The sequence below is a fragment of the Aptenodytes forsteri genome, unplaced genomic scaffold (genome assembly GCF_000699145.1).
Source record: "Aptenodytes forsteri isolate BGI_AS27 unplaced genomic scaffold, ASM69914v1 Scaffold8, whole genome shotgun sequence".
Lineage (NCBI taxonomy): Eukaryota > Metazoa > Chordata > Aves > Sphenisciformes > Spheniscidae > Aptenodytes > Aptenodytes forsteri.
This window is the reverse complement of record NW_008796218.1, coordinates 7,313,226-7,325,094: the sequence shown is the minus strand read 5'-3', so window position 1 is coordinate 7,325,094 and position 11,869 is coordinate 7,313,226.

Here is an 11,869-nt window from a genome sequence, read left to right as displayed (position 1 = left end):
CACCGGCGGTCCCGGGCACCGGGGCTGGGGAGCTGGGCGGGCGGCCGGAGCCGCCAGCCCCATCCCCGCCCCAGGTTGGAGCACTACGCGTTGCGCTGTGTGACCTCCCGTGCGGCTGCTCACAGCGATCTTCCGTGTGGTGGCCTTTTAAAACGTGAGCAGTCTCCTTAGGACAGAGCGAGGGCTTACGGGGGACTTGCAGGCAGGTATTAGTCCCGCTAATTTATACATATCTATCACATACTTACCTATGGAAATATATATAGAATACCAAGAGATAATGCTGTGTATTTACACGTGCACACACTGATAAATTGAATAGGTTTGCACCTGGTTGCGCTCTGGTCTTGAGACCATGACTCCCTCAGGCTATGCCTCCCCTCATGTCATTTTAAAATCGCTAAACATTTCCAACCAAACACATTAAAATGTGTGGATTTTCCCTATCTTTGTGGAAAAACAATGTGTAAATCCAAATACATATTATCTGACTAGCTTAGGTGGTGTAATAATGCATATTTACAATTTTTTAGCCACAGCTTGGCCAACTATTTTCAAACTAAGTGTTGTTAACTACAAACACTGAGTCTGATAAAATGCTGAATCCTGAACTTAGGCCCTGATCCTGGAATTTGGTTTGCGTGAGGCATTCAGCCACGTGGAGGTGCATGAGTAAAGAAGAAATTACAAAATTGGGTTCCTAAATTGTTGGGGTTTTTTTTCACTTATGATGGCAGATGCAATGATGTATTTGGATAAAACACAGCATGCACAGTAACATATGACCAATCTTAGTTATTCTGGTAGCTGTACCAAGGAAAAAAAAAAAGGGTAGTAAGACTAAAAGATCCTCTGGCACATTTCTACTAAGAAGATTAAGAAAAAATAAATCTGTGGCCTATTACTTACACATCCTATTAAACCCTAAAGCAAACTTGATTTTGTCCTATAGCTAACCATCCACAGAATTTTGGGTGAACTGATAGTCACAACTATAAAGCATTAAGTTACTAAATTTGATTTAAAAAATTGTGAATTACTATAAAGGTATATATTATAGTAGTAACAACTAGCTTACTTGCAGTGTCACCTGTTCTCTGAAGCCAAAGCAAGCAGTATTTTTAATGACTTAACATCTTGAATCTTAACTTTTGATTTTTATTTATGCACTAGTTATTCTGAAATGAGTTACCTGGTCCAATGAAGTGTAACTAGCATTTCTCCTACTCATATAGGTCTTTGAGTAGGTATGTGCCATAAATACCTTTTGTAGAGAAACTTTTGCATGTGTCAGCAAAGCAGAGTAACATTGACATTAATAGGAGTGAAAGAGTATGCGCTTTTTTCATTAAAAACATGCCAAAACCAACGTTTATTATTAGCAAGATGCTAATTAATAGAGTTCCTAAGCCTACTTTTCTGATTTATGAGCTGATTTTCCCCCAAAGAAACTGCTTTTTAGATATTTTAATTAATGTTGAAGCAATTTGGACTGAAAAGGTAACTATGGAAACTATTGACTTTTATATTGTTTGAAGCAGGAAGACTCCTTTTTTCCATATACACTGATAACAATAAATCACTATCTGGTATGTAGAACTTCTTTAATGTATAAAATATTGTTCTAGTGAAAAGACAGGGGGTTTTGTTTGTTTTTTTACTTTCTGAGTGCTTAGGAACATTTCAAGAAAAGAGACTTGTTTCTTCTTGATATCTTTTTTTATTTCATTGAAACTTTTTATTACAAAAATTTAAATTACTACTTTTAAACTTGGATTGTTATTAATATCAAAACTACTGATACAAATAGAAAGTAATCTATAGCAAATTGAACTTCCACTTGTGATATGTTATCTAGACAGTGAAAAATAATATTTAAAAACTTAATTACCACATATAAGCTTTTTTCAGGAATGAAAATTGAGCTTAAGTAAGCTACTTTAATGACATAATGAAAAGGCCTCTACCTACCTGACCACTACTCTTTGCAAGCAAATTACCATTTATGTTTGAGGTGTGTATGCTTAAATAAATAGGCCTCCATTTAGAATATTTGGGTGGTCAAAGCAGGGTATTTTAGTAGCAAAGTTTCTTTACTTTTGATTGTTAGAATAAATAACCTTTTTCTTTGGGGTTTTTTTTAGACTAAAGATAGGTATGGTTTTAGAAATCTTCAGAGTGCAAATTAATTCCATTCTAATAGTGTGAGCCATCACTCCAATAGTCACTTGTTGATTCTCCCATTCTGAGCTGTGAAGAAAAAAAAAAAAAGAGATACTACATTGGTGGTTTGAAGAGCTCAGCATTGTGCAGCAGGGACCAGCGAGGGCCACTGCTCCCTCAGAGAGGATACCCAGGAGCTGAGCACATACAGCCAGCAGGGCAGAGGCTTTGCCAGGGAGACCCACCCCAGAGTACCTGAGCAGGGCAGATATTAGACGAGTCTACAGTGATGAGGCAGGTCTGAGGTCAAGCTAGAAGTGCCAGTCAGTGAGGTAGAGTCTAACACAGCCTAATGATTTCTAGGCAGGTCCTTTCTGACAAGACAAGGTCAAGGTCCAGATCAGGTGAGTATCTATAGCTAGGTAGTGACCTAGCTGTAAGTGAGCTAGAGACCAACACTTTTACAGTGTAACTCAGGCTAGGACTGAGTCCCGGGCTGAGCTTAAATGGGGCTCCTGGGCTGTAGGCAGGGGTGTGGCAGGATGCACCAGGTGGGGCTGGTCAGGGCCATTAAAGCTTATTAATGCACTTAAGGCCCTGCCATGGTACATCTATCTTGAAGAGATAGTAAGCAGGTTTAGTAAAATGCTGGGGTGGTTGGTTGTCTGTCTTCTGAATTTGCTTTAGAAAGTGCTAAAAATGAAGTTAATAAGTATATCAGTTGTTTTATTAAGTAGTTTAATGTTGTGCTAGTTCCAGAGGCCATTGAATTAGTTTTGCATCTCAAACTTGCTATGTTAAGGAGTTAGGAATTTCTGTCCTGCTGGTAAGGAATGCTGGAGCAGGCTTTATTAAATGTACATTGAGCAATGTTACAGGTATTCTTTTCCTGTAAAACTATGAAGTTAATAAGTATATCAGTTGTTTTATTAAGTAGTTTAATGTTGTGCTAGTTCCAGAGGCCATTGGCTTTTTTTTTCGTTTTGCATTTGCTATTTTCTGTGTTTAGGAATTTCTGTCCTGCTGGTAAGGAATGCTGGAGCAGGCTTTATTAAATGTACATTGAGCAATGTTACAGGTATTCTTTTCCTGTAAATCTAGCTCTTTTTATTTTAATAAAGCGAAGTGAAATATAGCAAGACAGAGCTGTAAGAATGGATGGTCTTTACTGCTTTATGTTAATGCTTTACTTGAAGGTGTAGTATTTTTACAGACCAAGAAATATTTTGTATAGCTACTAAAAACTGTATTATTTTATGCTGCTAGGATTAGTAACTTTTTTGTTGTTGCTCACGCTTCTTCAAATGATTGTATTTGCCTTATTTATCTGATAAGTATAATTATGTCCTACTGAGTTAGGCAGTCACCTAAATCTAAAGAATTGCTTTGCAAGCAAAAGCTTTAAGGTGTGTCTGTGATAGTTTGTGTTTTGCAAGCAAGTTGTCTATTTGAAGATGGAGAGAAAATGCTTTTGTATTTAAGATACAAAACCCTGAGATGCTTACACTTCATGCTTAACTGTGCTACTGACTTTTTTCTAATCCCTATTTGTCAATTAACTGGTTACTAGCCTTTATTAGCACTCTCATTTCTATTAACCACATGCTTATTTGAATTCCTAGCATCAGAAACACTAACAGCAAAGTAACTTGAATTTTAAATTCTAACATCGGCACCTAGCATTAAAAACTTCACTTGTGCCCTGCAGACCTGAAAGGTGCAAATAACTTCACAAAAAATGGTGTAACACTAGACTTGGTCTAAATACTGTAGTATATTTTGTGAGACATAAAACTGTCACCCTGCAGATCCTCTTACCTAGCACTAGTATGCCAAGTATTTCACTTTTGTACAGGTCTGCTTCTCTTTACTATACCATTGGTTGTAGTTTGCCTGGGTTTCATAAAATGTAACATCTCTGTACTCAGGAATATTGTGGAGCTGAAGCTATAGCTGCACTTCTTGTCAGTATCCTTCTTCCTGTGGGATGCGGGGAAGCATTTCTGGTTATTTTGCTGTGGATGCAGAACCTGCTCTGACTCTGCTACGGTTCATGGTTGGTTTTCAAAGGATGATTTTTTTTTTAGTAGTGTTTGCATAGCCTTCTACCTTTTTGATAGCCTTCTACTTTCTGTGTATTGCATTTAGTTTTGATTAGTAGGTATGAAAGTGTAGTTTAAAAAAAAAAATCACAGAAACAGTACAATCTTAGTTTTTGCTTTGCTTTATAGAATGTGTCTTAGAAAACCCTAGAGAGGCAGCTGTAGGATGCAGGAGGTTTTCCTACTGTCTTCTGTGGGGCTAATGGAAAATGAATAGTGCCATAAAAAGTTAGTAGTACAAATGCAATTCTATAAAGTTATTTTTTTAATGCTTTAAAAACTCACAAAGGTTCTAAATATAAAACCGTCAATGAAATGCTTTGTAAGTTTGGTATCATTATTGCCACCTTCAGGCAACAAAAAGAATGGTTCATTTTCAGAGTCACTATCCAGCATTCTGTTTACAGAGGGTTTGGGCTTATACCGTGGAGTTAAATTTAGTATTTTTTCTAGTTATAGCCTTGCATTTCCCTATTGGAGTCACCTTTTTTTCCTTTGGCCTTAGTATGTTCCAACATGTCAAAAATGCGTTCATTTGTTCCAGGAAGCTGTGATTGATAAACACCTAATTATTCAATGATAAATTTTATTTGAATGATCAATGCCTAGTATACAAAGAGCTACTTAGCAAAGGCAGATTTTTTTTTTTTCCCCCCCCTTCTCTTACTGGTGAAGGCTTTTTCAGGGATTATGTGATAGCATTACAGATTTAAAATGCATGTCAGCAATTAATAGGACAAGCAAGGGTCATACAAAAGACTGTAGATATATCCGATAAAATTGCAGTGCTGAAATGTAAAGAATGGAAGTATTACTGATATCTAGTATAGATGGTTTGCTAGGAAGAATTAGTATCTTTAAGATTTTATTCAGATTTACACCGAGAGAGATATGAGTTTTCTCCTAACTTCCTTATGATTAACTTCAGTTATTTTGCTATTCTGTTTTCTATCTCTTTTTAAAATAGTTTTACAAAAGCTTGCACTTGAACATATTTTGCTATTCTGTGTTCTATCTCTTTTTAAAATAGTTTTACAAAGGCTTGCACTTGAACAGAGCAAAAGTTTTAAAAAGAAAAAAAAAAGTTTGAGATGGAGGCTGCACTACACTACTCTTTGCCAAAGCTTTCTTCCAGGAGGACTCCTGAGTTTTGATACCATGTTCTTTGAAATGAAATTGCTCAACACATAGATCAAAGTTACCTTATGTTTTAACAGACATATTAGTAGCTAACCCAAGAACATTGATATCTAGCATCTCCATAATCCTCTAGTCTTTTTGATAAAATTATTTTTCATATAATGTTTTTTGACATGTACTTTGACATAAAATGACAGTTATTTTTCATAAAATGCTTAAAATATGCTCTCCCTATTCAGTGGAATGTTATATTTATGTACTGAAAATCAAAGGTAAGAAAAGACTACAGAATAGCTACAGAAATCAATGTCGTCTTTACTATAATTGCACTTTTGAAAATGTTATAAAAGCAGTGGAGGGACTACATCTTATTTTAAATATCTCCTCCTTGCTTTGTATCACTGTTAAAACAATTCTTTTCGTTCTGAAATATGTGCACACTGTCTAAAAAACAGGTTTTTAACAGAAAGTTTAAGGAAAGGAAAACACATTATACAAGCAAGTACTTGAGCGTAGAAGTCAGTTCCAAAAATAACAATGAACACTTGTGCTGAAATTCTCAGGAAGGATGAAGCCTGAGAATCAGCCTGAAGATGAAGAAAGCTTTTGGGAATATGTCAACAAATCTTTCTCTTTTTCCTGGGGGTGGCTGGTTGTTTTCAATGTCCTTTTCGTTAATGTGATTTATAATATAAACTATATACTGACTTCTCTACATAGAAATTAAATAGAAAAAGCAATTAATTTTCATGTCTCTAACATCCATAGTCTCTTCTCTGATGATTTACTTTTCTTCTATGTCTCCCTTCTTTTTTTTCTTCTACAGAACCCTTTCCTTTAAACTTCTGTTTAAGCACTTAGTGACAATGTTTAAACAGATCAATGCCCTTACTTTTTGTGGGCAGAGCTCTATCCTGCCAAATGAGATCTGAAAGATCTGTTCAACAGCCTGTGACTGTAAATACCCCCGATCTAGTTAAAAAAAAAAAGTTGACATGAATCTCTTTTGCAGCATACACAATACTTCTCAAAACTTAAGGCCTATTTCTAATGTGCTTGAAAACATGGAGAGCAAAATCCCAAGTCTGCATGAGGAGAAGGTTGAATGTCATGGATGTTGCAGAAACTGGGTATGATTTATATTTTAATTCATAAATGCTTTGGAGTTCCTGCCTGTCTAGATGTTCTGAATATGTAAACTTTAAGATGTAAACAGGGGACCCAAGCTTGGAAGTTTCGGTCCTGTGTTGATTTTTGAAACCTGTCTTTTTAATATTTTTCTGAGTAAACATTTAAAGCTTTTAAAAGCTTATTCCACAACCTTTTAAGATCAATTTTTTTAATGAGGAATGTAAAAATAAAGTAATATTTGTATTTTGAATAAAGTATGTGTACACACACAGATATATTTTTCCCTTTCCATATACACGTGTACATTATATTTAATATATAGTATATTTTATAATATACTATATAATACATTATGTATACATTTAAAAAAATAAACTAAGTAACCTAGCTCTTATGTCTATTTACATATCCATGAACTTAGATTTCATGGATGTTTCCTTTGAGCTTAATAGAAACACTGCTAGAATACATAGCTACAGGTTGAACAGTATTTACTCCTAACCACAGCATTAATTGTCAGAGATGTCTGGACTATATTAAGGTTTACTTAATAATGTTCTCACCAGTGTATTTTCATATAACTTCATGCTCCCCTTCTCCTCCCCCCATCTCTAATGTTTCATTAACATCTCTTTCTTTCTTTTTAAAAAGTCATTAATTTCTGTTGGGCATGCTAATAACTTTAGCTCCTGGGAGAAAAAAATAGTAATTTTAATTTTTTTCCCCTCAAGATGGATTAAGGTTTACTTAATAATGTTCTCACCAGTGTATTTTCATATAACTTCATGCTCCCCTTCTCCTCCCCCCATCTCTAATGTTTCATTAACATCTCTTTCTTTCTTTTTAAAAAGTCATTAATTTCTGTTGGGCATGCTAATAACTTTAGCTCCTGGGAGAAAAAAATAGTAATTTTAATTTTTTTCCCCTCAAGATGGAAACTATTATTCTACTGGATCTAATTACTAATTGTGAAGTAGGTATATTTCCTGTAATTTATTTCATTCCAAGAGGAAAAAGTGATCTTTTAAAACTTGACCTTTATGCCAATGATTCTATATAATGTCTTAACGTGCATCTTACTATTAATAATGGAAAATATTTCTTTATCATCTTACATTGTGGATGAAAAACAGAAATCAGATTACTTTAAAACTCCAGTGTAATAGTACAGTGCGTGTCTAGCTACTAATTTATTTAAGAAATGTCTGTTCTGTGTTTCTGTCTAGCACTTGATGTGTTTATTTCCACATTTTTCTTAGAAGGCCAGGGACATTTTGTTCAGTTACTTGAGAAGTAATGTGGATGGATGCCATACTTGAAGACTGTTTTCATACCTCCTATCAACATGTAACTTAAGTTTACAATTAACTTGATCCTTGCCAAGTAGAGCCATTGATTCTTAACTTGACTAGGCGTATGCCTAGTTATCTTCTTGAATTAAGGCCTCAGATTGGAAGAGAACCGTAACTGTTATGAGCCAGAAGCAAATGTTATTTTAAGATGTGAGGAGGTATTCTAGGCACTGGTTCACTAGATAATTTGGAACCTATTTCCATGCGTTGCTCTAAGTATACACTGGTGTGTGAGCAGCAATGAATATCCATTTAGAAGTAATTTAACTGAACAAGCACCTGTTAACTGTAACTTCCTGGAAGCAGGTAACACATTTAGAAAGAAAAATAACGTACAGTTGTAAGTTTTCAGCCATTCCTTTCCCCCTTCTCAAGGCATCTTAAAATCAGTATTCCCTGGTACGTCAGGGTGGTTATACAGGGAGATACTGGACTTAATATTCTCAACCCATGTTGTTAATGGAGTCTAGGCTACAGTTCACAGCAGTAGCAAGCTACCAGGCTAGAAATACTGTATTGCAAACTGCCTGGAAGTTCTTGGGTTTGCATATTAATAGAACAGTATGTATCATCCTTAAAGTGAGTAAGACTGAATAGCATGAGGAATTAAACTGGCCTCTCTCAGTAAGCTGTATATGGATGTCTGCCTCGAGTTCAGAGCTGATTTCATTTGCCAAAGGGCAGTAGTGGTACTGTTAGTGACTTGTAGTCCTCTGCTGGAATTGCCATCCATGATGCAGTATGTTTATAAATAAAACTGTGTTTCTATCTGCAAGCTCAGCCTGGGATGTAAAGTCAAGTTGTGTTCTTTCTGGCTTGCACATCACCACTAATAGAGCTGCTGCTGGAACTTAGTCAAGAATTCTGTTGATTCAGAAGCCAGTGAAGAACCTCCCAGAACTATGTTGCCTCTGCAAGTATGAGTAAAAGTTTATTTATATCAGTCAAGTGACTATGCGTGCATATAGATCAGATCATTTAAATGAAAGAAGATGCACCTTTCACAAGTTACTCCTTCTGATTATTATCTCACTGGGTAAAGAGGGGCTCCCGTTTGCACCTCAGCAGATTATTTTGCAATTTCAAGGTGTATGTGTGGTAATTCATAATGTGCTGGAAACACAAAACTTCTAAGAGAAACACTTTTAACTAGTTAATAACTAAATATTGTTCAGGCATAAATCCTTTGTGTTAATCAAATGTAATACAACTCAAGCAACCAACTAGGCAACTCATGTAGGCAAAATTGGTAGACATAGTACATTTGACAGCTGTGTGACTCAAGTCTGGAAGAACAGGTATGGATGCCTCAGATCCTCACTTTTTTTAGTCAGATGTACTTCTAATATTGAGTCCTTTTTTTAACAGTGCCAAGGGTAGTTGTGTTTTCTGATCTAATCTTAAAAATACATGCTTCTTTCTTAATTTAGCTGTGCCATTTTGTGAAGAAGCTGTACACAAAGAATACAATATTGATATTAATCTCTCAAACTGTAGTGAGGGAAACACTTCAACCCTTGTAGTGATCAGTTTCATTGCTTAACTTTGCTGTTGAAGTTTTTCAGAAAGTTTAGCCTGAATTTTCCTTGCTGATGTTTAATGCTCTTATGTCCCATTCAGCAGTACATAGAGAAAGATGTCTTTTTACCTTTCTTTCGGGTAATTTGGATTTTACCATGGGCATATAAATGGAGCAGTCTGTTTGGTTCTTTGTAAACAGATGCTGCTTTATGAAAGGCTTTTTTATATACCATCATAGGAGATGTGAAAACCGTGAATCCTTTGAACTTATATACATGTGATTGGTAATGTCACTTCTGCAAACATTTCTCCTAATATCTTAACTCTAATGTAAAAATACCTGTATTACTTCCCCTCAGAAAAGCTCAGTCATGGTGATTTCTAATAGGCTAGTATTACTCAGTAACTAGGGAATACAGTCAGTTTAGTATGATCTCTTATTGGCCATTTAGACTGTAGGAATACAAATGAGAAAGCAAACTCATGCACAAATTTAGCAGTGATATGTGTAAAATAAGACAAAACACTTCTGCAGAACACTTCAAAGATTGGACATTAGTGTAAGCATTGGAGAAAAGAGTAATTTTGCTTAGAAATTAAATTTAAATAGACTGAAAATTTTGAAGGGAAAACTTTAACTTCCTTTTGCAAAGCTTTATAGCAGATTTAATAAAATTTAATTCTCATACAACTGAGAAACTTCTAAAATTGCCAGTCATGGTCCTGCCAAGTGTCTGGAGAAGCTGGCTTTCTATTGTGTGTTGTATTGTTTTTTACATATGTCCATTTTAACTGTGTCTTAAAAGCATTTTTGATGTTGCCCTCCTAAGTAGAACCTGCCAAGAGTTAATGACAATAAATTACACCAAAATTCTTTTTTACTAAAGACTATAACAAGTTTAAGTTCTCTATCACTTGCACAGTTTTGTGTATGTAAAACTATAGCTCAGGCAGCTGGAGATGAATGGCTGCTAATTTGTCTGATCACTCTGATCTTCTGGGTTTGGGAGGTTTCTCTGTCATAACCTTTTTAATATCCTCCTTCAAGTTACCTGCATGGACTTGCTATTGTTGTAGCAAGGAAGGCTGATAGTTCTCTTTGGAGCTTTTTACATGCTCTGGACAGGGTTGTTCTGTAGCAGTGAAGGCAGCTGTGAAGTACCCTAAACTTCTATGGCATGAGAGAGGAGACCTACTTTGACCTTAAATATATACATGTTCCAAACTGATCCAGTAAAGGTATTGATCACTTACGTTCTCGGCCATAAACCTAGAGATTCAACCTGCTGTACTGATTTGAATATTAGAGAATAAGAACATTCTTCAATTGTTTCCTCCCTTCATTTGCAGGAAAAGTGTTAAAACATTCACATGACATAGCCTTGCAATTTTTCTGTGCAAATAATCAATCAGTATAAACATCAGCAGGGGGCAGTATTGAGGTATAAATAGAATAATAATAAATTGAAATTAAAAAAAGTGTTGACATGTTTTCAGTTTTCCTTCATAGAATCACAGAATAATTTATGATTAAAAGGGTCTCTGAAGATCATTGGGTCAATCCCTGTCTCAGAGAGCCAAATTCAAAGTTGGATACAATCAGTATGGTCATGGTAACGTGTCTATGTTGTTGGGTATTGTATAACAGCCTGCAATCAGATTAGTTTTCTCTCCAAACCACTCTTATATCCAGTTGTGAGACTGGATGCAAAGCATGCCCAGTGCTGAAGTGTATTTATTTTTGTCTGAATAATAGTAGAAAAAAAATGTTTAGCCACTTTTGTTTACAGGGTCAGGAAACAGTACTTTTTTAACAATTGCTCTTACGTGTTCTCATCAACTTTAATAATAATAGGCAAGCATCTGAAAAAAAAATTAGTCCTATGAGTAACACAAATGTTTGCCTGCTCCTATTGATGGCAAACTGGAACAACTCAAAGAGATTGTTGGTATCTTAAAAGCACTTTTCCCTCTCAATTAAATCAACTAGGTTTGAAAGCTGTTCGGATAAAATTCTAGCTCTTCTCAGGTGGCTAGCTACCCCTTTAACATAAGCAGTGGGGTTTAGTTAAATTGGCAGTTTAGATTACTGGCAACTGTCCAAACAAATTAGTTTAAACTAGTTCAGGCAAATGGCCACATAAGCCACATGCATTTGAGTGTTGCTGTGTATATATCCTCACAAGAGAAAATACCAGTGATGTGGAATTTGGTGAAGGCTAGAAAGTGCTGCAGGGACCTTAGATGGTTGCAGACTAGGCCAGAATTTTTCTGTTATCAGTACCCAGCAGAGCTTGGGTATGGTATGTATTTCGGTTGTGAACAGAACTTTGGCAGGGATTATATGAAGTTGTTACACTGCTTCAAGGCCTGCACAGCTTGGGTGGGCCCAGTTTGCATATCAGTACTGTGCTTCCCAGGATCTCCGCTTCCTGAAGCAGCATGAGACTGCTGTTGTGC